General features: G+C 50.6%; 1 pseudogene; it reads right to left on the bottom strand.

The window, feature by feature from the left end:
* Positions 1–22,248: 22,248 nt before the first annotated feature.
* On the bottom strand, positions 22,249–25,437 carry LOC136333793 (patr class I histocompatibility antigen, A-126 alpha chain-like; annotated as a pseudogene).
* Between the last annotated feature and the right edge of the window lie 1,659 nt (positions 25,438–27,096).

The raw sequence follows: 27,096 nt of genomic DNA, 5'->3' as shown, positions 1-27,096 counted from the left end.
CTCCGGTGCCTAGCTCTGCCGCGACTAGAGCCACTCTATCGCCTGGGGCAGAGGCCAAGGAGCCATCCCCAGCGCCTGGGCCATCTTTGCTCCAATGGAGCCTTGGCTGTGGGAGGGGAAGAGAGAGACAGAGAGGAAGGAGGGGGTGGGGATGGAGAAGCAAATGGGCACTTCTCCTATGTGCCCTGGCCTGGAATCGAACCCGGTCCCCCGCACGCCAGGCCAACGCTCTACCATTGAGCCAACCGGCCAGGGCCTGTTCTAGCTTTATTTTTATACACACACACTAAGTTACAATCACATGGTATTCCAAATACATTGATTAATAATTGTTTTTGTTTCATAATATGGTTACATATTTCTAGGCAACAGTTAATTCATTTCTATAAGCTATAAATCAGGTGGTAAGTCATTCTAAGTATAGTTATACAATAACTTGAACAGCAATAACAATATTGGTGCAAACTTCTAAAAGGTCAGTACTGATTAATAACTCTACCTTACCTAATGTCCTATTGTCTAGTCAAAGTTTATTTGTCTACTATATTCATACACTAGTTAAGTTCTAACTTTATTTTTCACAGAGTGTTCCACCACCTGCAGGTCAGGTATGCAAGAAGAAAGGAAAGTTTCTCTACTCTACCACATGAAAAGGCTAGGGAGGTAAAGTGATGGATTAAGTGAAGGCTGAAAGGTGCTTCCGTGTATAGTTACTGTTTCCTACCTATTCATAAGTCACAATCTATTTTTTCTAACATGATTAATAAGAAGGAATTCTCCTACAAACTTAACCCTTTTCAAGGGATGTCATAGCCAGCCTCTTATGTCTATGAGCCCAGGCAAAGGGGATAACAGGCTTTTCTGTGGAACTTACACCCTCTGTCTCATTTCCAAAGAAATTACTACAAATCTACAGGGAAAGCACAGTGCTATTATCCCTGTGCCATCAATGATAGTACACTCACCCAGAAAAGGGGGGATAAAAAACCAAATTAATTCAAAAGGTCAAAGGGGGAAGTATCATTGCGCCTCTCTGCTGTGACTTTGTCAACCAGCAGTCGTTGATCAGCTTCCAACACCCCTCTCCTTTCTCTCTTTCTCTCTTTTCCCCTCCCTCAACTATGGCTCAGTTGGAGCAAGTTGGCCTCAGGTGCTAAAATAGTTCAGTTGCTGAGCAACAGTGCAGTGACCCAAGATGGGCAGAGCACCACCCCATAAGGGTCTCGTGGGGTGGATTCTAGTCCAGACTCATGCAGGAATCTGTCTCTCTGCCTTCCTACTTCTCACTTAAGAAAAAAAAATTGGCTTCATATAAACAAAAACTTACTGATTCTTTCTTTTTTATGGCCAAATAATATTCCATTGCATGAAATATACCACCACTTATTTATCCATTCATCAACTGAACATTGCACATGATATTGTCTTTTAAATCATATAAGGAGTACCAGCTACCAAAAAAATAATAATAGTGGCTTCTGTATTTATTTATGTAGTTACATGTACTGTTCTTTATTTCTCCATCTAGCTTGAAATTACTTCCTAGTGTCCTTTTATTTCAGCTTAAAGGGATCCTTGTAGCATTACACGTAGGTAAGGACCACTAGAGATGAACTTCCTCAATTTCATTCATCTGGGAATGAGTTACTTTCTCCTTTATTTATTTTTTAAATTATTTTTTATTTTCCAGTTACAGTTATTATACAATGTTATATTAGTTTCAACGTAGTAATTAGAATTTTACATAACTTCCAAAGCGATCACCCAGATAAATCTAATATCAACCTGGCATCATGCATAGTTACTACAATATTATCGACTCTATTCCTACGCTGTACTTACATCCTCATGGCTATTTTTTAACTGCCAATTTGCATTACACCTTTTTCATCCTATCCCCTAACCCTCCTCACAACAAGATATTCTCTGTATCTATGGCTTTCTTTTGTCTGTTTGGGTCTCTTGTTTGTTCTTTGACTTATTTCACTCGGCACAATACTCCCTAGGCCATCCGTGTGGCTGCAGACGGCAAGACTTTATTCTTTTTATGGCTGGGTCTTATTTCATTGTATAGATGCACCACTTCTTTATCCACTCATCTGTTGACAATCACTTAGGCTGTTTCTACATCTTGGCAAATGTAAATAATGTTGCAATGAACATATGAATGCATATTGTCTTTTTGACTAAATGTTTTGGGTTTCTTCAGATAAGCACCCAGAAGAGGAATCGCTGGGTCCTTCTCGGTCTCTTGTCATAGCCTTTGTTTTAAAGTCTATTTTGTCTGGTATAAGTATTGTTATTCCAGCTTTTATTTTTCATTTTCATTTTCATGGAATATCTTTTTCCACCTCTTTACTTTCAGTCTCAGTGTGTGTCTTTCTATCTGAAGTGAGTGTTTTGTAGACAGCATATATTTGGATCTTGTTTTCTTATCCATTCAGCTACCATATATCTTTCTTTTATTTTTCGGCAGAGACAGAGAGAGGGACAGACAGACAGGAAGGGAGAGAGATGAGAAGCATCAATTCTTCGTTGCGACATCTTAGTTGTCCATTGATTGCTTTCTCATATGTGCCTTGACCGGAGGGGGCTACAGCAGAGTGAGTGACCCCTTACTCAAACCAGCGACCTTGGGCTCAAGCCAGCAACTTTGGGCTCATGTTTATGATCCTGCGCTCAAGACAGATGAGCCCACACTCAAGCTGGTGAGCCTGTGCTCAAGCTGGTGACCTTGGGGTTTCGAACCTGGGTCCTCTGCATCCCAGTCTGATGCTCTATCCACTGCACCACCACCTGGTCAGGAACCATATGTCTTTTGATTGGAGTATTTAATCAGTTTATATTTGAAGTTATTATTGATAAGTATGTAGTTATTGTCATTTTATTATTCATATTTATGTTCTTTGTCTTTCTTTTTCTTAAAGAAGTTTCTTTAACATTCCTTGCAACACTGGTTTGGTGATGATGAACTTTGTTAGCATCTTGTCTGGGAAGCTCTTGATCTGTACTTTGAGTCTAATGATAGCTTTGTTGGATCAAGTAATCTTGGCTATAGGTCCTTTCTTTTCATCACTTTGACTGTTTTATGCCAATCCTTTCTGGCCTGCAAAGTAGTTGTTGAGAAACAAGCTGATGATCTTATGGAAGCTTCCTTGTAGGTAAGTAATTGCTTTCCTCTTGCTGCTTGTGTGTGTGTGTGTGTGTGTGTGTGTGTGTGTGTGTGTGTGTGTCAGAGACAGAGTCAGAGAGAGGGACAGACAGAAAGGGAGAGAGATGAGAAACATCAATTCTTTGTTGCAGTTCCTTAGTTATTCATTGACTGATTTCTCTATGTGCCTTGACCTGGGGGGAGGCTACAGCAGACCGAGTGACCCCTTGCTCTAGCCAGCAACCTTGGGCTCAAGCTGGTGAGCCTTGCCCAAACCAGATTAACCCGCATTCAAGGTGGCGACCTCAGAGTCTCGAATGTGGGTCCTTCACATCCCAGTCTGACACTCTATCCACTGCACCACCGCCTGGTCAGTCTCTCTTGCTGCTTTTAAGATTTTTTTCTTTATTGTTAATCTTCAGCATTTTAACTGTGATGTGTCTTGGAGTGGACCTCTTTGAGTTTATCTTATTTGGGATTCTTTGTGCTTCTGGACTTGTATGTCTATTTTCTTCTCCAGGTTAGGAAAATTTTCAATCCTTATCTCTTCAAATAGGTTTTCAATGCCTTGCTCTCCCTCTCCCTTCTCTATCTGGTACCCCAATGATGTGAATGTTGGTATGCTTGAAGTAGTCCTAGAGGTTCCTTCTACTATCTTCATTAATTTAGAAGCATTTTTTTTTTTTTTTTGCTGTTCTGATTGGGTGTTTTCTGCTTTTTTATCTTCCAAATATCTGATTTGATCCTCTGATTCTTCTAATCTGCTGTTGATTGAATCTAATGTGTTTCTCCTTTCAGTTATTGTATTCCTAATTTCTGACTGGTTCTTTCTTATGGTTTCTATCTCTTTCTCTTAGTTCTCACCGATGTCATCTATTCTTCTTCTGCTAAGGTCACTTAGTATTCTTATACCAGTGGGTTGTTTTTTTTAAGATTTAATTTATTGATTTTTTTTACATTTATTTTATTTTTTAAAATAATTGATTCAATTTTCAAAGAGGAGAGAGAGAAAGAGGGAAGAAAAGAGGGAGCGAGGGAGAGAAAGAGAGAGAGAGAGAGAGAAGGGAGGAGAAGCAGGAAGTATCAACTCCCATGTGTGCCTTGACCAGGCAAGCCCAGATTTTCGAACCAGTGACCTCAGTTTTCAGGTCGATGCTTTATCCACTGCACCACCACAGGTCAGGCCATTTATTGATTTTAAAGAGAGTAGAGAGAGAAAGGGAGATAGGAGTGGGAGGCATCAATTCATAGTAGTGGCTTCTCATATGTGTCTTGACCAGGCAAACCCAGGGTTTTGAACCAGTGACCTCAGCGTTCCAAGTCGATGCTTTATCCACTCTCCACAACAAAGGTCAGGCCTTACCCCAGCGTTTGGAACTCTGCATCTAATGGATTGCTTGTCTCCATTTTGTTCGGGTCTTTCTCCTGAGGTTTGATCTGTCCTCTCACTTGAGACATGTGTCCTTCTCTGCTCACTTTAGGTGCCTCCCTGTGTTTGTTTCTATGTGTCGAGTAGAGCTGCATGTCTCTCCACCTTGGTAAAGTGGCCTTATGTACAGGGTGTCCTGTGGGGTCCGCTAGGGCAGATGACTCCCTAATCACCTGAGCCCATCGGTCCAAGTATGTTCTTTTCTGCATTGTGTGTGCTCTCCTGTTGTAGTTGAGCCTTGATTGCTGTTGGCACATTAATGGGACAGATTAACCATTCGGCTGATTGTTTCTGAGGGCTGGCTGTGACTAGAGTAGAGAGTCTCGTGGAGGAACAGTACATAAAAAAATAGGAATTTGAACTCAACTGAACATGAACAATAAGGGCCACACACACACACACACACAAAAGGTTACAGGAGTGACTGAGTCACTTACTCAGGGTAGGATAGGACATCTTGCTGCAGTGTGCCCTGAAGCCAAGGAGGGTGGTCTTACCAGTTGACTGCCAGCTAGTTAACTATTCTGGAATGTGATGACTTTTCTTTGTTCCTAGAGGCTATGTATGAAGGGTCTAGTGTAGTGGCCTCTGGTCAAAATTTTCCCATAAAATAGGGTAGGGTCCCTGACCACCCTTGAAGCTCTAGAGAACTCTTCCTTAGAGATGTGCCTGGCAGGTGGCCAACTTTGAAACCCAGGCTGAAGCTTCCCAGTCTGGTGATGTGTTCTTCCATGGGTTGGTGAGATTTGCACATACTCATCATTCTCTTTCTCTTAATCTATTGCTTTAACTAGCTATTACTCTAGAGCCTGGGCTGATGTTTCTCCATCTGGTAATGTTGTATAGCTTTTTGTGGTGTTGATTATACTAAGCTTTTGCTTTATTCTACTTTATGTTACATAACTTCAAACCCCTTTTGTTTTTGCCTTGATTATTTTTATTATGGTTATTAATCATAATAAATTTTCCTCTAAAATCTACCTGTGAGTAATTGTTTCTCTGTACCGTGCCTCCTGCACAGCACAGGTGTGTTGTGCTGACCCAACAAAGCAGGGTTTGCGTTAGTGGAACTCTGGTGCCTGCACAACCTGACCTCTGAGTGTGTCGTTTCTGCACGTGGTCGGGTGGTGCTCTGGTATGCTCTGAAACTGGCCACTGAGTGTATTGTTTGTTCTGGGGCCTCTTGGGAGGAGCAGGACTAATTCAGCTGTGGCCAGTGCCCTGCTGCTGCAGACCAGCACGGCTAGTAATTCCAGGTCCTGAGGGAGAACGATACAGAATGAAGAAAATAAACCTAAAGAGAAATAGGATGGGATCGGGAGGTCTCTGCAAGCTGATGGCAAGAACAGAGAGTCTCCACCCCCAAAGCCGCTTTATTTATAGGGCAGAGAGAGTCGTTAGCAAATCAATGATATAAGTCTGGTCACATTTCCAAGGCAACCCAAGAATTCTTTCAAGTGCGGAAAACCCCCACCATACATGACATCTTCACTTTACAAAACACAGAATAAAAACAAAACTGCCTCCTGTCCCTCCGAGGGACATGGGGGGGTAGGACAGTAGAAACAGTCCAGCACCACAGCTCACATGGAGGTGTGGGGAAAACTTAGCCTTTAGCAACTCAACCAAGCAAGTGAGGTGGGGGGTTGGGCAGCCTGTCAGCTTACTGCCAGTTCCCCCACACCTCTGTGCCCCCAAAATCTAAACCGTAAGGACCTTGTCGGCTTGCGGTCCCCAACACCCTGCCTAGAGCCACTTGATAGGAGCTACAAAGTGATCTTCAGATGGTCCTCGTCTGTGCTTGGACTGGAGGGGCCTGGGAGAGGCTAAGCTGCTTCCCGAGGCTGGCTGCCACCAGGGCCAGGTCTGGGGCTCCTTAGCGAGACGTCTGTGGCACGCAGTGGCCGGATGCTACTTGTTTTGGGCTTGTGAGTTTTTGAAAGATTTTAGAAATATCTAGAGCATGAGTCAGGATAGGCCATTTGTTGTCAATACCACTGGAAGCTGTAGGGAAATGGCCAGAGATTAGGATGCTGCCCTGAGACAGGTCCTTGGTGTGAACTTTGGAACACCAAGTCCTGTGGGGGCAGAACACTGCCCTGGTGAGCACTGATAGGGTTGTTTAAAGGAAGCAGCTGATCGCTAGAGCCACTTTTTGCACCTGAAAGGTGTTAGTTAATCATCCTCCTCTGCATCTGAATCCATGCTCTGCTAATTTAACCCAGGCTCTGCTAATCCGCTTGATGAGCAAAGAGACCAATAAATACGATGAGGCTGCAGAGATCTGGGCTCTCAGTCCTAGAGGCTGGGAGTCCCCTGTGCCCATCTTTTGTCTATGTTCTGTCTTGTGTGTTTGTCTGAAGTCCTGCAGCGCCTTCCTCTCGTGCACGCCCATGACCAAGCTGGTCTCAGCAGGAGCAGCTTGGGTGGGCCTGAAAGTTTGGTGGTGTGGGGTCTCAGGGAATCACCAGAGTGGGGACCACAGTGTTAGCCATGTTGATGGACACTCAGCTATGGTCCCCATATGCGCCGGCAAGGTTGGGGCTCAACAAAGAAACAATGACTCTTGCCGGCACTTCTGTCTGGGAGAAAGGTGCCCCTCTAACCCTTGCTCTGAAGCCAAACAATTAAGTTCCTCCCCATGTGTCCTGGGCATTTTTGAGCTGCTGCCCCAGAGCTGGAGCTCCTCGTGAGTCTACTAGCAAATAGGAGGAACACTGGGACTCCAGCAGCCCTCTGTCTCACTCAGCCACAATCCTTGATGGTTTTCACAGCCACAAATTATGGGAACTTCTCTTCCTGGCTCTGAGCACTGTCCCAGGAAGGCTGTTGGGGGGCTCTCACTCATTAGTGGGGACCTTCCCAGAAAACTTATCCCTCTTGATACTCAACCCTCTCACATGGTGTGAGACCAGCCTATCTGTGTCTCCTCCTACCAGTGTTGATGTGGCTTCTTCTTTATACCCTTAGTTATAGGATTTCTGTTCAGTTGAATTTCAGGTGGTTCTCAGTGATGGTTGTTCTGTGGTTTAGTTGCAATGTTGATGTAGTTGTGGGTGGAGGTGTATACAGCATTTCCTGACCCTAGATCTTGACTTGGACATCTCGCCTTTATTTCTGAAAGATAATTTTGCCAGATATAGGCTTTTTGTTTGAGTTTTATCAGACTTTAATTTGTCATCCCACTGCCTTCTGGAATCCATAGTGTGCACAGACAAATGGGCTGTTAATCTTATTGAGTTTCCCTTATATGTGACTACTTACTTCTCTCTTGCTGCTTTCAAAATTGTTTATTTGTCTTTGGATTCTGACAGTTTAATTAGAATATGTTTCATTGTGGATTTTTTTTTTGACATAATTCTGCTTGGAGTTTCTTGAGCTTGTTGGACATGTAGATTCATTCATTTCATTACTTTGGTGGGTTTGGCCATTATTTCTTCAAATACTTTTTCTTTTAAAAAAAAACTTTTTTTTATTATTAAGTGAGAGGCAGTGAGGCAGAGACAGACACCCACATTTTCCCTGACTGTGATCCACCCGGCAAGCCCCTACAATGCTTCACTTTGCTTTGCCTGTCTGGGCTGCTGCTCCATTGCTCTGCAACTGAGCTATTTTAGTGCCTGAAGTGAGGCCATGGAGCCATCCTCTGTGCCCAGGGCTAACTTTGTTTGAACCATTCAAGCCATGGATGCAGAAGGAGAAGAAAGAGAGAGAGATGGGAGGGGGAAGAGGTAGAGAAGCAGATGGTTGCTTCTCCTGTGTGCCCTGACCAGGAATTGAAACCACCTGCCAGGTCAATGCTCTACCACTGAGTCAACCAGCCAGGGCCCACATACTTTTCCTAGTGCTTTCTTACTCTCATCCCCTTTGGGGATTCCCATGATATGTACATTGGTATGTTCAGTGATAGCTCACTGGTTTCTAAGTTTCTGTCATTTTTACTTATTCTTTCTTTGTTTCTGTTCCTCGAACAGCATAATTTCAATGAGCTTACCTTGAAGTGTGCTGGTTCTCTCTCTGCATATTCAAATCTGTTGTTGAAACCCCTCTGGTAAAATTCTCATTTTAGATATTGTACTTTCAGCTCCATGACTTTTTGATTCCTTTCTGAAATTTCTGTCTCTTTATTGATACTCTCTATGTGGTTAAAGATCCCTTTCCTGGCTTTCTTTACTTTTATGTCCATGGTCTCCTTTAGCTCTTTGAATACATTTATGAAACTTGATTTAAATTCTTTCTCTAGTAATCCAAATGTTTGGGCTGCCTCAAGAATAGTTGGTCAGTTTCATTTTTTTTTTGCCTATGAATGGGCCATACTTTCTGATTTCATTGACTATCTCCTGACTTTTGTTAAAAAAAAGGAACTAGATATAAAAAACATTATTATGTGAAAACTCTAAAAGCCAGATTTGTCCCCCTTCCCTGGTCATTGGTTTTCTTGTTCATTGTGGATTATAGTTGGTTGTTTAGTGACTTCTCTAACTATTTTTGTATAGATTGTATTCTTCATTTGTGGTCATGAAGTCTCTGTTCTGTTAGTGTAATGATTTAACAGCTAGTGATTTAACAGAGATATACTATTTAAATATCCAGAGAAGCAAAGAAAAATAGACAACACGTCTCAGTTCCTGGACCCGTGCTCTGTGTGGGTGTGAGTTGGGACATGCCTTCAACACACATCTGTGCCATTTACAACTCTTGCCTTTGCCTTTAATTCCTTATGTAGAGTTTGAAATCAGCCAGAGGTATGATCACATGGCCTTCTCAGATCTTTCCAGATTACATGCCCCAAACTGGGCATGCCCATGGCCACTAGACTCCCAGGAAGATGTGAAGGTTTTTATAGCCTTTCTAGCCCATTGCTCCTCCCTCCCCAGCTCTGTCTCCCAGGCTCTTCTCCACGTCCATTACTTGCCCATCTGATGTTTGTCCTGGACACAGATTTCGGTTCCTTGACATGAAATAGTTTTTGCACATGGTCTTTCCCTTAGTTCATTCTCTACCCTGAGAGAGTTCTGAGTTAGAAAAAATAAAGATAAGACATTTACATCCATCCTGCAGGGAGCCACCTGACAGATCAAAATCTATTCACAGTCAGACAAAAATGCAAATCACACGGGGGCCTGAACTCAAAGATTTGTGTCAGAAGTGAGGGCTGTCTAGTGGGGTGGGGTCCCGAGTGTGTGGGGTCTGATGTTAAGTCAAGGTAGTTTGCACGGGAATTGTGTTGAATTGTAGGAAACACAGTTGGTGTCTGAGAATCAGAGAACTGAGTGAGTGGAAGAAAAACCCCTCACCATCCCACAAAGAAATTCAGAGTAAGAGCCAGCAAGTCACTTCTACCTGGGATGTCACTTATTGGTCACTTGTTCTCCTAGACAAACTGGAGTCCCTACAAAGTACCAGAAGGTTCTACTCTCAAATCTTTGCTCCAATATTTGAAAATTTATTTTTCTTCTTCCCTCATCCCAGCACCTGAACTCTCTTCCCACATGAGGAGAATTCCACATATAAAAAGAGTCTGGTGGGAAGCAGAGACCACAGCCCTCCATAAAAGAGGGGTTCCCCATGTCCACTAACATTTGTGCATCTGGACACAATATGAGGCTCCACCAGTCAGGGGACCACATGCTGGAACCGGCCTTGGGACGTGCTGACACAGAGAGGCTGGGACTGTGCAGACTGCACTGGGCAAGGGTGGACGGAGTGGCAGGGACAGTGTCCAGGTGCCAGGAGCAGCAGAGACAGCAGTCCTGGCCACAGGACCCAGGGTCCAGCATCAGGGAGTCAGGGGAGTGAGCAGTGACATGTGCCCAGCAGCAGGACAGTGGTTCCTGTGTGGGACCCGACCTCGGCTGGACTGTGGGTCTGCTCCTGGCTCTGTGGCCTCAATCTGTTCTCTGGCTTTCCCCCAAACACTATAGGACCCCAATATCATGTATATACTGCTTTATATCTGAAGTAGAAACAGATGGGATTCCATTGTTTTCAGTAAGAAATCAATGAGGGGAACAGTTTCAGAGAGCAAGTTTTCAGAGATTTTATTATGCTGACCCAGGACCACTTCTTAAATCTTCCACCTGACTCTGCCCCTCAGTGGAGAGAATGAGATGTAACTCCCAACTTACATCTCATGATAGAGAACATATGTTTCCCCTTTTCTTTCTGAAGAAAAAAAATACCTTTAAATGTGGATTTAAGACCACTCCCCACCCTGAGCTTTGTCACTCAGGGGTTCCCAGTGTGGCTGAGCTTCAGGATTGCTGTGGGCTTCTTACACACCCCCAGGGCCCTCCCAGACCCACCGTCCCTGAGAATTGGGCTCCAGACCAGGAGTCACCGTGTAACCAGCCCTGCAGGTGAGGCTGACACACAGCCCTGGGGGCCCTGGTCTGGGTCCTGCTACTGAACGTGTGAGCTGAGAGCAGCAGCAGCACCGACCCTGTTCTAATCCAGACGCTCACTCTGCTCCCGACCGTCTGAGTCTGAACAAAACGGCAGGTGACCCCTGCGCACAGGGAAGTCTGGGACTCCGTGGTCGTCATGCCTTCTAGACGCGGGGACAGAACTGTGCCGTCGGCTCTGGTGTGTGTCTGAGCAGATGGCTCAGCACTGGGTCCTGGTCAGTCCTTCCTCCTCTGTCTTCTGCAGCCATCACTGCCTGGGTCACCTCTTCTGTTCTCAAGGTTTTAAATATACTTTCTATGTGTCATCTCCCAAGTCTATTTCTCCAGCTGACATCTCTCCTCATCTCCAGGCTTCTCTGTCCAGCTGCCAATTGGACGACTCCCTTGTATTTCTAACAGACGTCTCAGCTCCACCATCTCCTACAATGAATGCCTGTGATGCCCCTCAGATATGCCTCCTCCCCATCTTTCCTGACAGTGTCCGTCTCTTGCATCCTCTGAGATGTTTAGGGATTTGACTCCTCTCTCAGCCCAGACTAACCACCAGGAATGCTGTGAGTCCACTGCGCGCCCCATAGAAGCACCTCCAGCCTGGAGCCTGCCAGACCCTCCTGCTCCCACTGCCCCCTCGCCTCCACGTCTGTTCTCAGCACAGCAGCCACAGCGACCCTTCAAAGGGGACGTCAGACCACGTCCCTCTCCTGCTTCAACTGTGAGTCCCACCTCACTCAGACCACAGTCCCTGCCCTTCTAACGTCCTCAGGCCACGAGGTCTGACCGAGCCTCTGTCTCATCTCCATCACTCTCTGCCCGATTCCCACACAGGCCTCCTAGCTCTACCCAGACACCACACTCTCCTGCCCCAGGACATTTGGACTGGAGGTTCCTGCCTGGACAGAACTCCTCCACACATCCTCATGGGTTTCCTCATGTCCTTCACATCTTTCCTCAAGGCCACCTTCCCAGGGAGACTCACACTGACCCCCCAAATCAAACAGCCATCTTCCTGTCCCCACAGCCCACACATGGGATCGCCTTCCCCACTGTGTTTTCCCAGGACACCCCCCCTTCTGACACAGACACCTCCCTGTTTACTGCGCTCATACACACCTGTCTCTCCCCACACGACACGTGCTCCCAAGGCCAGCAGTGTTCCTGATCTGACTTCAGTGATGTCCCCACGTGAACAACAGTGCCACACGTCTGCACACAACCAGTCGTGGTTTGTGAGTGGTCCGTGTGGGGCAGCTCCCTGCGCTAGAGACGTGTCTCTATTGATGGGGCCTCAGACCACAGCTGTCCTGTGGTGGCTGCAGCACAAGGTGCCCTCACACTGACCCCAATGCACCTGCACTTTCCCGGGCTGCTCCCCCTAAATCTACAGTGGACCCCGCTCTGCACGTCCCGGAGTCTGCACTGAGCCAGCCCTGGAGTGCAGGGCAGGGGAGGGCGGGCGGGCAGAGAGAATTCTAGCAGGGACTTCTCTAAGATGAAAAATCCCTCCTCTCTGCTCATTCCAGAGCTTGGTCTGGGAAAAGCTGAAAAGAGCAATCAAGCCCCAGAAGGAGGCAAGTGTAAGGTATTTCCCCGCCGAGGAAGAAAGAAGGGCGTAGGCACCAAGTGTGCAATAGCAAGAGCTTTATTCAGAGCGCATGCTGGACGAGGTTCTCTGGTCCTCGAGACAGGCCAGAGAAGACACGCAGCCTCCCCCCACCCCGGATGTGGGGGGTGGGGTGGGGGTGGTAATTTATAGCTTCGGTAGGGTGGTGGTGGGTGGATATGATGTGGTAAAATTTTTTTTTTTTTTTTCATTTTTCTGAAGCTGGAAACAGGGAGAGACAGTCAGCCAGACTCCCGCATGCGCCCGACCGGGATCCACCCGGCACGCCCACCAGGGGCCACGCTCTGCCCACCAGGGGGCGATGCTCTGCCCATCCTGGGTGTCGCCATGTTGCGACCAGAGCCACTCTAGCGCCTGGGGCAGAGGCCACAGAGCCATCCCCAACGCCCGGGCCATCTTTGCTCCAATGGAGCCTCGGCTGCGGGAGGGGAAGAGAGAGACAGAGAGGAAAGCGCGGCGGAGGGGTGGAGAAGCAAATGGGCGCTTCTCCTGTGTGCCCTGGCCGGGAATCGAACCCGGGTCCTCCGCACGCTAGGCCGATGCTCTACCGCTGAGCCAACCGGCCAGGGCTGATGTGGTAAAATTTCATTGGCTGACAGGCAGTTGTTCTTTTTCTTTTTCTTTTTTTTTTTTGTATTTTTCTGAAGCTGGAAACAGGGAGAGACAGTCAGACAGACTCCCGCATGCGCCCGACTGGGATCCACCCGGCACGCCCACCAGGGGCGACGCTCTGCCCCTCTGGGGCGTCGCTCTGCTGCGACCAGAGCCACTTTAGCGCCTGGGGCAGAGGCCAAGGAACCATCCTCAGCGCCCGGGCCGTCTTTGCTCCAATGAATTCTCGGCTGCGGGAGGGGAAGAGAGAGACACAGAGGAAGGAGGGGCGGGTGGAGAAGCAAATGGGCACTTCTCCTGTGTGCCCTGGCCGGGAATCGAACCCGGGACTTCTGCATGCCAGGCCGACGCTCTACCACTGAGCCAACCAGCCAGGGCCGACAGTTGTTCTTTTTCAAAGGCTCCTGGGAAGTTTCTTTTGGGGCATGGGTGTGGGTGGTTCCAGCCAACGTTCCGGGCCTGGTTCCTCACGTGACCTTCCCCCATTGCCAGCCGACCTCACATTCGACCTTTTATGATAGGGGCGCATCTATTCGTCTGGCTACTTCCTGCTGGTTAGGGGCGTCGTGGGGAAGGGAGGTCGGAAGGAGGTGGCTGAGGGGAGTCGCGTCTGTGGGTGTAGGAGCATCTGGTTGACCGTGACTCGAGAAACCTCGCGGATGCGGCCCAGTAAGAATCTAAAAAAGAGGAGCAAATATGAGTAATATGTGATAATTAGAAGAGGATCTAGGATGGATCAGCTCAAATGAGGATGGGTGGCTGCCACCAGGAGGTAAGTGGGTTGTAGGAGGAGAGATCCTTGCACAGTTTCTCTTGCAGATGGTTGAGGACATTGATGTTTCCTTCCACCCGGCCAGTCTCATTGATATAGTAACAGCATTGCTCCCTGCTTTAACTCACTCTGGTGGCAGGTTCCCGGTGGGAGGGACAGGAGCAACAGGAGGATCTGCAGGGCCCAAGCTTTGGGTGAGCCGGTGACGGGTGGGGTCCAGTGGTTCCGACTGCCAGCAGTCCTGCATGGGGCAAGCTTGGGGCGAGAGACATGGTACCAAGGTGTTTGCCCCAGGACCATGACGGCGAACCTATGACACGCCTGTCAGCACTGACACACGTAGCCATTTTCAATGACATGCGGCTGCATACCAGAGAAGTATGGGGCCGCATCCCGAGAAGGATGTTTCATCCTCAGCTCCTGCATGGCCAGGTGCAGTAGCCGAGGATAAAACACTTGCTGTAGTGTAGACACTCTGTGCCGGAGGTCTGAGGCCAAAACAACAGAACTCCGACACAGAGCGTCAGTTCTGGGACTTCGGTTAGGCCGTTTTTCTTGAAGTGACACACCACCCAAGTTAGGCTCGGTTTTTTGGCAAATTTTGACACACCAAGCTCAAAAGATTGCCCATCACTGCCCTAGCAGCTCGGCTGCGGTAGGAGTAGTCAGTATTACCGTGTGGGGTCCTGTCCACCTGGGCTGCAGGGAGCCAGGCTGGAGCTCCCTCAGAAGAACCCTGTCTCCTGGCTGGAGGGGGATCCCTGGGTGTGCTTCATCTGGACCCCGTATGGGAGGAAGGGTCCGGTCCGCGTGTTCCCTGAGAAGACGGCGGAGTAAAGAGAAAGGGGAGGTACGTGGCAAGAGGAGGGGGTTGACAGGTGAGCTGTGATTGATTAGGAATGGTCTACCATAAACCAGCTCAAAGGGGCTGAGTCCAGTGGGGTTTCGCGGGGTTGCTCTGATTCTGGCGAGTGCCAGGGGGAGGACGTTTGGCCAGGAGAGCCTGGTCTCGATGGAGAGTTTGGTTAGCTGACCCTTCAGGATGCCATGAGCCCCTTCCACCTTACCCGACGACTGAGGGTGACAGGGTATGTGGAGCTTCCAGGTGATGTTGAGAGAGGTGGCAACCTGCCGGACTATCTGGGCAGTGAAGGCCGGGCCGTTGTCTGACTGGGTGGTAGTCAGCAGTTCAAACCGCGGGATGATGTTTTCAATGAGAATGGAGGCAACAAAAGTTAAGAGATAACGGAGTTTTTGTGAGGGGGCATGTGAGTGAAGTCGATCTGCCAATCCTGGCCTGGCACGTGACCCCTCAGCTGGTGAGTAGGGAAGCGGGAAGGAGTCCCCCTTGTGTGGAGGCTTTGGAACAGACAGTGCCTGCTGAGTGTACCTTTTCGATAGTTTGCTGGAGGCCTGGGAAGAAGAAGAGTGGTTGTAAGAACCGATAGAGAGCTTTTGGCCCCATGTGTAAGGAACAGTGGATATCAGACAGGAGAGTTTCAGCCTGTCCTTTTGGTAAGGCAATTCTGTCTCCGAGAAATATCCATCCCTGGTTGCACACGTCTCCACCCTTTCTGAGGAGGGCCTGTTCTTCCTCAGGAGTGTAGGAAGGTTTCAAGGAGGTGGAGAGAAACATGAGAGGAGAGGGGGAGGCTCCCAGGGGGAGGTTTCGAGCTGTCGCATCGGCCTGAGCATTTCCCAAGGCCACCGGGTCCTGAGAGGTTTGATGGCCCCTACAATGTACCACGGCCACCTCAGTGGGTAGCTGTAATGCCTGCAAAAGTTTAGAAATGAGGGTAGCATTGATTATGGGGGAGCCCTTGGTAGTGAGGAAGCCCCTTTCCTTCCAGAGGGCAGAGTGGCTGTGGGTGATAGAAAAGCATATTTAGAGTCAGTAGAGATGGTTACCTGTTTTCCCTGGGCCAGAGCGAGTGCCCGCGTGAGGGCAATCAGCTCTGCTTTCTGGGAGGTGGTGCCTCTGGCAGCTGTTGAGCTTCTAGGGTGGAGGAGGTGGTGACCACCGCGTAGGCTGCCCGTTGTCATCCGTTGGGTCCCTGTACAGAGCTCCCATCTACAAAGAGTATTAGATCTGGATCTTTTAAAGGAGAATCTGATAATCCATCTCGAGACCTGTTGAGGAAATCTATTAGTTCCGTACAGGAGTGGGTGGGTTCCGGAACTGTCGCTGGAGCTGGCAGTAGAGTGGCTGGGTTGAGTCAGGGAGAGGGCAAAAGAGTGACTGAAGGGTTTTCGATGAACAGGAGGTGAAATTCTTGTAGGCGGGAAGGACCCAACAGAGAAAGAGATTTGTGTGAAAGGAGGTCAGTGAGCCTGTGGGAGGAGAAGACAGTGATGGGTTGGGAAAGGGTGAGCTCAGTAGCCTCCTGGGTGAGTTCGGCTGCTGCACCCAGTGCCCGGAGGCAGGGCTGCCAGCCTTTGACGGTGGTGTCCATTGTTTAGAGAGCTATGACAGGGGGCGGTATGTAGCTGCTGCGCCCAGTGCCCGGAGGCAGGGCTGCCAGCCTTTGACGGTGGAGTCCATTGTTTAGAGAGGTATGCCACGGGCGGTATTTGGTCCCCACAGGTTGAGTCAGCTCCAACTGCATTGCCGTGCTTTTCATCCGTGAAAAGGCGGAAGGGGCGTCCGGGGTCAGGTAAAGCGAGAGGCGGAAAGGAGATGAGGGCGTCTCGAAGGGTAGAGAAAGCTCTTTTAAAAGTGTTGGGGGATGTGAGAGGTCCCGTGGGAGTCCCTTTTGAAGTCTCATAGAGGGGTTTGGCTAAGAGAGCAAGATTGGGAATTCAGGGTCTAAAGAAGCCTATTAGACCGAGGAAAGAAAGAATCTGATCAGCGGTGGTAGGTGGCTGGAGACTGCTTAGGGTCTGAGTTCGATTTAGAGCAGGGGTCCCCAAACTACGGCCCGCGGGCCGCATGCGGCCCCCTGAGGCCATTTATCCGGCCCCCTGCCACACTTCCGGAAGGGGCACTGTAAAGCCAGGAGGCAGGGCCAGGGCCACTATCACAGCAGCCTTCTGGCCTATGCAGGTTCGCATTGGATTCGGACAGTCGGCAAAGAAACAGCGGAGCCAAAAACTGGTGGGCCATAGTCTTTAATTCTAGCTTTGCACCCGGCGGGCAAGTAAAAATACACACTGGGCTCCAAAACCCAGTCACATTCAGTGCTCACAAAGCTACTGACTTATCCGAGTTTCCTAGAATCAAAGGTTTCTAGCTCACCAGACTTATTCACCTCTGTTCCCCATCTCCTTTCCTTATCCCAGATACAAACTCTACACAAACTGGCATCTCACTCAGCACTCCGCCATCTTGGCTGCTTCTCCTGGCCTCCTCCACGTGGCCTTTCTCTGCTCTCCTCTGCTCTCTCTTCTAATCTCAGGAACCAAGAGCGCTAACTCCCGTTTTGCCCCCACTTTATACTGTAGCTTCACAACTTCTAATCCAATATACAAAGTAAGGAAGTCTCCAACCCAAAGTCACCTTCTGAGGCATGATTGGATTGCACCACCCCACATCAAAAAGGGTAGGAAAGGCTTAATCCCAAAACCAAGCCCCAGGCTAAAGGATTCTGCCTGCCTTTAGCCCACCCCAACACACATTAATATCACCTGAGTGACAGCCTCCTCCTGTTATCTTTAACAAAGTGAGCATAATACATTTTATCTGCCCAACAGGCACCTCTTTCATTGGTGGTCAGTGAGAGGAGCACATTGACCATCTCATTAACTAAAAGCAGGCTCATAGTTCCCATTGAAATACTGGTCAGTTTGTTGATTTAAATTTACTTGTTCTTTATTTTAAATATTGTATTTGTTCCTGTTTTGTTTTTTTTACTTTAAAATAAGATATGTGCAGTGTGCATAGGGATTTGTTCATAGTTTTTTTTATAGTCTGGCCCTCCCATGGTCTGAGGGATAGTGAACTGGCCCCCTGTGTAAAAAGTTTGGGGACCCCTGATTTAGAGTGAGACCTCGGGTGGTGGGGGTTAAGGCGATGCCCAGACAGACTACGGACTGAGAGTGAAGTTGAGCCTTAGTAGAGGAGACACAATACCCCTTCATGGTGAGGAAGTTAAGAGGGGTGGCGGTGTGTCTCCTTGAGGCGGACAGGGAGGGGCTGCAGAGGAGTAGGTCATCTACATATTGCAAGAGAGTACTAGTTTTGAGATCGCATGCAGCTAGATCCCAAGCCAGCACCTGCCCAAACAGGTGTGAGCTGTCCCTAAATCCCTGGGGCAGGACGGTCCACGTAAGCTGCTGGGCTGCGCTAGTGTCCAGGTGAAGGCAAACAGAAAGTAAGAGTCAGGGTGTGGAGGAATGGTAAAGAAGGCATCCTTGAGGTCTAGGGCCATGAAGTGAGTGGTGCCTGAGGGAATGTGTGACAGTAATGTGTAGGGATTAGGGCTACTGGATGGAGGGGAACTACTGCTTCGTTAATTACACGTAAGTCTTGTACGAGGCAATAAGCTCCTGAAGGTTTTCGAACAGGAAGGATGGGGGTATTGCAGGGAGAGTCCGTGGTGATGAGTAAGCCTTGGTTTAAGAGGCGGGTAATTATGGGCTTAAGGCCTTGGTGGTGACTTGCTGAGATAGGGAATTGGGGTCTAGATGGGAATTGGGAGGGATTCTTCAAGCAGATGTGAACGGGTGGGTGGTGGGTAGCTACCACAGGGGTAGAAGTGTCCCAGACCTGAGGGTTGACAGTATCTGGTGGAATAGGGGGTGTGATCGGGTTAGAGTGATCTGTGGCAGTGGGAGAGCCTTCAGTCAGGATGGTAGAAGTAAGTGGGAAGATGCTGTCAGCTGGATAGTGGCTCCGAGACTGTGTAGAATGTCCCGACCCAGGAGGGGTACAGGGCATGAGGGCATAACTAAGAACGAGTGCGAAAAGGGGATTCCGTCCAAACTGCATGTCAGGGGTGGCGTACAAAGGGGAAAGGAAGGGGTCCCATCCACTCCCATAACCGAGACCTGTGAGGGAGCTAGAGGTCCAGAGTGGGATGGCAAAACAGAAGGTAGCCCCTGTGCCCACAGGAAATGAGATGGACTTAGCCGCTACCTGCAGCATCACCCTGGGCTTGGCGAGGGTGATGGGGGTCTTCAAGTCCGGGCCGTGTCAGTCGTTGTTGGGCAGATAAAATGTATTATGCTCACTTTGTTAAAGAGGCCGTTGCCCAGGTGATATTAATGTGTGTTGGGGTGGGCTAAAGGCAGGGAGAATCCTTGTAGCCTGGGGCTTGGTTTTGGGATTAAGCCTTTCCTACCCTTTTTGGTGTAAGGTGGTACAATCCTATCATGCCTCAGAGAAGTGACTTTGTATTAGAGACTTCCCTATTATGTATATTGGATTAAGGGTTTGGATTTCTACACTATAAAATAGGAACGGAGCGGGAGTTTGTCTCTTGGTTCCTGAGGTTAGCATGAGACAGCAGAGAGAATAGAGCCAGCAGCGGGAGGAGGCCACGTGGAGAAGGCCAGGAAAAGCAGCCAAGATGGCGGAGTGCTGAGTGAGATGCCAGTTTGTACAGAGTTTGTATCTGGGATAAGGAAGGAAATGGGGAACTGAGGAGAATAAGGCTGTTGAGCTAGAAACCTTTGATTCTAGGAAACTCGGATAAGTCAGTAGCTTTGTGAGCACTGAATGTGACTGGGTTTTGGAGCCCAGTGTGTATTTTTACTTGCCCGCCGGGTGCAAGCTAGATTAAAGACTATGGCCCACCAGTTTTTGGCTCCATGGTTTCTTTACCGACTGTCCGAATCCAATGCGAACCTGCATGGGCCAGACGGCTGTGATGCTGGCCCTGGCCGTGCCTCCTGGCTTTACAGTCGTCCATGAGGCTGAGGAGTTCGAGCGATGGGCCCACCTGGCTGCCGGACCCTGGCACCCAGATCTGGCCAGAGGCAGGACAGGGTCAGGCCTTTCTGCAAAAAGACCGAAGCTGGGTCGTGGGGCCAGGAGCCCTGCAAACTCAGGTGAGGGTCAATGGCTGGTGGAGGGCAGCCTGGTGGGGGAGGGGCTTGAGAACACAGAGGAGAAGGGAGGGGCTCTGGCCTGCAGGGGAGGGGGCTTCCTGGAGGGAAGAGACCCGAGTGGAAGAGGTCCCCAAAGGGACCAGAGAGGTGTCCCAAGAGAGGGGTGCCCCGGGGGTCAGGCAGGAGGGGGAGAGAGTTCCTCAAGGGAGTAGGTGAGGGAGGAAAGATCATGAGTGGAGGTGTCTCTGGCTCAAAGGACCTGCGCATAGAGCAGGCGGCGCAGAGATTAGGGCGGGAGCGCATATACTAGAAGCCCTGAATGTAAGGGATCTCCGACCATTTACCAGTTTTTTGGCAATAGTTCCGTAAATCAGTAAGGGTGTTAGAATTGAAAGTCCCTTCAGGAGGCCACCTGGTCTGGTCATCCAGTGGGTATGGTGGCCTGGCCACATTGGAGAAGAAAATCAATTTCTTCTTCTTTAGAGAGGGAGAGATTTCGGATAAGGCACTCCAGGAGTGTTCTTTTTTTTTTTTACTTTTTTTTTACTTTTTTTTTACTTTTTTTTTTTTTTTTTTTTTTTTTACAGGGACAGAGAGAGTCAGAGAGAGGGATAGATAGGGACAGACAGGAACAGAGAGAGATGAGAAGCATCAATCATCAGTTTCTCGTTGTGACACCTTAGTTGTTCATTGATTGCATTCTCATATGTGTCTTGACCACGGGCCTTCAGCAGACCAAGTGACCCCTTGCTCAGGGACCTTAGGTCCGAGCTGGTGAGCTTTTTTTGCTCAACCCAGATGAGCTCATGCTCAAGCTGGCGACCTCGGGGTCTCGAACCTGGGTCTTCCGCATCCCAGTCCGATGCTCTATCCACTGCGCCACCACCTGGTCAGGCTCCAGTAGTGTTCTTGAGTCAGGTTTAGATTCCTTTGTCCCCATGGCCACCCTCAGCCTCATCGTGGTCAGAGATGAGAATTGGCATCCCACAACAAACAATCTCTGGCCACCGGAGGGTTAGGTAGAGTGGGTGTGTCCGGGACCTCTCCACAGCACGCACACACACTCAGAACGGATAAGAGGTCCCTGATGCAGCTGCGATTATGGACAGGGAGTCTCGGTGGAAAGCACTGAGGGAGGCCGGCGGCAGGGGACTCACCATACCATGTGCCGAAGTGGGTGGGAGGTCGGAGGTCCTGGTCTTCCTCGGAAGGGAAGGGGAGAGGAGCAGCTCCCAGCGGGCTTCAAGCTCCTCCTGGGTTCCGGCACCAAAGGTAAGGTATTTCCCTGCCGAGGAAGAAAGGGCGTAGACACCAAGTGTGGAATAACAGAAACTTTATTCAGAGCGCATCCCGGACGAAGTTCTCTGGTCTGCGAGATGGGCCAGTGAAGTGGCGCTGCCTCCCCCGCCCGGAGGTAATTTATAACGTCGGTAGGGTGGCCAGGCTGATAAGACGTGGCGAAATTACATCGACTGACAGTCGTTCTTTTTCAAAGTGCTCCTAGGGAGTTTGTTTTGGTGGGCATGGGTGTGGGCGGTTCCAGCCAAAGTTCCCAAACCTGGTTCCTCACGTGACCTTCCCCCATTGCCAACCGACCTCACAGCAAGAGCAGGTTGAGTCTGAAAACCCACCTCTCGATATCACAGACTCCTGTTGGCAGAGAGCTTTGTGGGAGAATGACAGGCAAGTCACTTCCTGCTGCTGTCAGACAGGGACACCTAGGAGGAGAATGAGACTGGAACTCCCAACAAGAACAAAAACAGTCACATTGCTCCATAGAAACAAAGAAACAACAAATAAAGACCCAGGAGATGGGGGCTGATAGTCAGACTTAGGCCTGAGCCTCAGCTGACTGGCCCCACAGAGTCCTCGCTGCCCACAGACCTGGAGGGGTCCTTTATTAGGACAAGTTACAAGGCCTGGGTGACATTTGAGTCCTTGTGATCACAGGTCCTGGTGGGACAAGGTTGTACTGAAGTGACAAGGACCAAAAAGCAGAGAGGTGACCCAGCTGAGGAGCGACCACGTCAAAGCCCACGATGCACTGAGCACCGACTGGGCACAGGCCTGACCACACTCGGTCCTCACAGCCTCTCCTGTCCCTGCAACAGACTCAGCACAGCAGACACACGGGTTCTGGAAAGTTCTCGGTGCTTCCATTTATTTCCTTTAAAAACTTAGGGTCTTCTCCTTTAATTAAAGCATCAACCCTTTATGTCAAGAAATAAGTAAAAAATTCACATCCGGAATTTTATTTCTGTGAGGAGTAAGAAGCTGCAGCTCAGTGCTCCACGAAGTACAGACAGAGATGGGGAGGCCCCGCCCCCCTCTGCTGGACAGGGAAGTGTGGGGAGGGGACATGGGGACAGGAATGGGTCGACTTCCCACCTCCTCACACTATGCTGATAGGAATGCAGACACGTTCAGATGCCCTTTGCAGAGAGAGAAGTGAGAGGTTCCTGAAGTCACAAGCAGGGCTGGTGTGTGTGTGAAGCATCTTCCATCACTCAGTCCCCGACAAGGCAGCTTCATGCTGTAGAAGAAAATAATCACGAACCAATTCAGGTCAGTTATTGTAACTGGTGACATTCTCAATAGCCCACCTCATGCTCAAAATGTCCCAAAGAATCCCCATCACCCAGTCCTGTCCCCTCTGCCTTAACCCTTCCCTATGTCATGGTCTCACCTTTAGAAGTCAGGAGACACACATCAGAACCCTGGGTGTAGTCACTGCCTGGGTAGAACACAACAGAACATGGTCAGAGCCCCCAGGACAGGAGACGAAGGTGGAACTATGGGGGGTGGAATTCCCCATAGTTCCTGTCTGCAGTGTCACAGGGTCTCAGGGGTCACCCCCTCCATACTCACTGGCAGCCTGAGCATAGCTCACTCCTTTCCCACCTGCGGGAAGAAAACATCCCGTGAGAGACCAGGGAGGAGGCAAGGTCATGAGGTCCTAAAGGAACCCCTAGTCCTGGGCCCCAGAGAAGTTTCCAGAACTGTGAGTACTGACTCAGGGCAGGATCAGGAAACCCAAGGAAACTACATGTGTGGGGACTGGACTAATCTCTTTCCAGGAGGTCTGTCGTCAGCAGAGACCCTCCCCTCTGACCTGTGACTGCTGGAAACCAGGTCTCCATTACCATATTTGTCAAGGTAATAAGTTTGTCTCTCATGTTCACATGTGCCTCACTAAAGAGTAACTGTTAGCAAACGGCCCCAGACTGGAAAGCACATGCATGGGGACAGTACTTCCCATTAATGAAGCAAACACACTTCTTCCTGGGCTTGAAACCCTCTGTGGGACAAGAAACTCAGACCCCACCCTTCCCTACCTGAGCGCCTCCTCCTCCACATCACAGCCCCCACCACAGCTCCAGTGACCACAGCTCCAAGGAGGACCGACCAGGACAGCAAGGGTGACCTCAGTGGGGATGGCGGAGCTGGGAAGGAAGGGAACGGAAGGTGAGGGGGCCCTGACCCCCCTGGCCACAGCCCCGACCCTGCTGAAGTCCTCCAGAGGCCCCTGCTCCCTGAGAAGAGGCTCTGTGCCCACGTCCCCTCCTCACCCCATCTCAGCGTCAGGGGCTTGGGCAGCCCCTCGTGCTGCACATGGCACGTGTAGCTCTGCTCCTCTCCAGGGGGCACCCCCACAGCCGCCCACTTCTGGAAGCTCCCATCTCCCGCAGGCCTGGTCTCCACAAGCTCCATGTCCTGGGTCAGATCCTGCCCCTCTCGCTGCCAAGTCAGGGTGATCTCCGCAGGGTAGAAGCCCAAGGCCCAGCACCTCAGGGTGACCTCACGGTCAGAGATGGGGTGGTGGGTCACGTGTGTCTTTGGGGGGTCTGAGGAGAAGGGTGAGAAATTCAGAAACTTTTGATCCCTCATGGGCCACTCCAGCAGCACTCCTGTGACCATCATCGGAGTGGAAAGGTCAGGAGGAGTGGGGGAAGGAGCACAAAACCCAGTCTGGACAGAGGCACCTGGGATGGTCTAGTCTACAGGTTAGAGTCAGAGTGACACAGCCCAGGTCGGAGGCAGGTAACCGAGGGGAGAAAGGGATTTCTGTTCCGGACCTGGGTGGAGGCCAAATGACTCAGAAAAGCCTGGTCAGACCTCAGGTAGGGACTCAGACACGCTGGGTGGGGACAGAGAACAAGGCCTGAGAAAGTCCCCATGGGTCCCAGGGCCACTACCAGGGTTAAGGGGAACCGCTGATGGGTTATTTCAGGGTGGGTCTCCCCTCCATCCCGAAGAGACTGCCCCCTAATTGTTTCTGAGAGAAGGAGTCGTTCTCTGGTCCCGGATTTGGTCCCAGGGGACTCAATGTCCCGACCCAAAGGAGGGTGTTCTGACCCCGGTCCATTTCCTGTCTCCGTGTAGGAGCCTCAGCCCGAGGGGAGAGGGGGGAGCCCCGCGGCCCGGGTACCTGCGCGCTGCAGCGTCTCCTTCCCCTTTTCCAGGTAAAGGCGGAGTCCCTCCATACACCTGCCCTCCAGGTAGATTCTCAGGCGCTCCGGCTCATCGTCCTCCTCCCACTTGCGCCGGGTGATCTGAGCCGCCGCGCCGTCCCGGTCCAGGAGCGCAGGTCCTCGTTCAGGGCGAGGTAGTCGGTACCGTCGTAGGCGAACTGTCTGTACCCGCGGAGGAGGCGCCCGTCCAGGTCCACTTCGCAGCCGGTCAACCTCTGGACCGTGTGAGACCCTGACCCCGCCCCGCGGTCAGCCCCGCCCACTCGGCCCCGCCCCCCCGACCGCGGGGATTAAACCCAAACTGATAATACAAGCTGATCAAAGGTCCCACGTGCTCCTCCCGGGTGGGGTGGCAGGTCCCACGATATCGGGTGACAGTCGGACCCGGACACTCGGCTAGTCCCTTCGTGGGGATGGGGTCGTGACGGGGACCCGCCCGCGTGGCTCACCGTCCTCGCTCTGGTTGTAGTAGCCGCGCAGGGTGTTCAGGTTCACTCGGGAAGCCTGTGCGTTGTCCTTGGCCAGCCACGTGGTCCGGTCCCAATACTGCGGGTCCTCCTGCTCCAGCCACGGCTGCTCCATCCTCGGGCTCGCGGCGTCGCTGTCGAACCGCACGAACTCCGTGTCGTCCACGTAGCCGACGGAGAAGAAGCGGGGCTCCCCGCGGCCGGGCCGGGACACGGCGGTGATGAAATATCTCAGGGAGTGGGGACCTGGGGACGGGGAGGGGCTGAGACCCGGCGATCCTTCCCGGTGAGGGTCCCGAGCCCGGGAGATGGAAAAAAAGGCGGGACAGAGCAGTGTGGGGTTTGGACCGTGGAGGTGGACACGAGTCCTCCCCGGGGTCCAGCGCCCCCGCCGGGTCCCCTCGCTCCTTCCCGCAGAGGCCGTTCCCTCCCAACCCACCCTCACCGGCCCAGATCGGCATCAGGCCCAGGGTCCCCGAGAGCAGCAGCAGGAGATTTGGGGACTTCATGAACTGCATTCTCCAGGTCTGGGAGACTGACTTGGACGACCACTAGGATGCCTTATAACCGAGACTGCGGTGACGCTAATTGGTTTCTCTACAAACCAGACACCCAATAGGAGTGACATATGGGGACTCATCAGGATTAACTAAGAAGAAGGACCCGACCCAGGTTGTGAGAGGCAGAAGTGAAACCTCAACACTGACCTTCCCAACCCAGACTCCGCCCTCCCTGGGGCTGAGACCCTGAGAGCCAGGCCCGGGAACCGGGACTGTGTCCTGACCCCTCCTCCTGCGCAGACAGCTCTTTGTTACCCTGTCTCCCTGAGTCCTGGCCCAGGAGCTGTGTGAGGACACCAGGGAGAGACCCCCAGGCTGGGCCTCAGCCCTTCCTCTTCTTCTGTTTCCGGACTTCTCTCCACCTGGATTGTTCTAGAAGAAATGTCACCCCAGAGAACCTGATGTCAGAGAGTGAGCTTGCCCTGGGATTGGAGGTGGAAGGACAGGGGTTTCTCTCTTTCTTTTTTTTTTTTTTTTTTTGTATTTTTCTGAAGTTGGAAACGGGGAGGCAGTCAGATAGACTCCCACATGCGCCCGACCGGGATCCATCAGGCATGCCCACCAGAGGGCGATGCTCTGCCCATCTGGGGCATCTCTCTGTTGCAACCAGAGCCATTCTAGCACCTGAGGCAGAGGCCACAGAGCCATCCTCAGCGCCCAGGCCAACCTTGCTCCAATGGAGCCTTTGCTACGGGAAGGGAAGAGAGAGACAGAGAGGAAGGAGAGGGGGAGGAGTGGAGAAGCAGATGGGCACTTTTCCTGTGTGCCCTGGCCGGGAATTGAACCCGGGACTCCTGTATGCCAGGCCGACACTCTACCACTGAGCCAACCAGCCAGGGCCAGGGGTTTCTCTTAACCTTGGAGGAGCTGTGTCTGAAAACACCGGATGGAGATTCTCAGAGACCAGTCTCCCTGTTGTCTGTGAACCCCAGTGGGGAGAAAAGTCTTGGAAACCCTGAACATCAGGAAGCTGATCTGTAAAGAAGTGATTTGGCCCCTTGGTACAGAAATGTGTCTAACCAGCACTGCGGTCAGACTCACAGAGCTCCTGAATTCTACTTCCCACACAGTGTGTCTGTGACTCGGGATTGTTACATTGTGAAATGATCTTCATTCAGTAACCCTGAGTTTGTCTGTGAGTCCCCCAGTCCTCAATACAGAGAAGCCCAGGGAAGCCATGTGTCACTGTGCATTTCAACAGGAGCATGTACATCCTAGAAGTTACAAGTGCTCAATGTGGTCATCCCAGTGATGGAGAGAGAGAAGGGAGTTTGGCTGAAGGCATCCCAGACCCAGGGCAGAGTAAGGAAAGTTCAGAGAGGGTGTCAGGGAGCTTGGAGCCTAAGTCAGCCTTCAGAGGGGCAATGGTCCTGCCTTAGTTTCCCTGCTGTTCTCAATCTTTGACGAGAAGGAGCCTGTGAGAAGCGAGGTCCCAGAGCAAACGAGGTAGCAGATTAGAGAGCACAGCAGTGGGGCCATCGGTCAGTTATGCTCCCTCAGACTGAGGTCTGGGTGTGCATTCCCACGCTGCCAAGTGACCTAGTGGAGGAAAAAATGATGAGAGAGGAAAAGGGAAGAACTGCTGATCCAGCACCTTTACGTAGACGAGAAGGGATG

This window comes from Saccopteryx bilineata, chromosome 1, assembly GCF_036850765.1.
Source record: "Saccopteryx bilineata isolate mSacBil1 chromosome 1, mSacBil1_pri_phased_curated, whole genome shotgun sequence".
Lineage (NCBI taxonomy): Eukaryota > Metazoa > Chordata > Mammalia > Chiroptera > Emballonuridae > Saccopteryx > Saccopteryx bilineata.
This window is presented reverse-complemented; position numbering and strand designations above follow the sequence as displayed.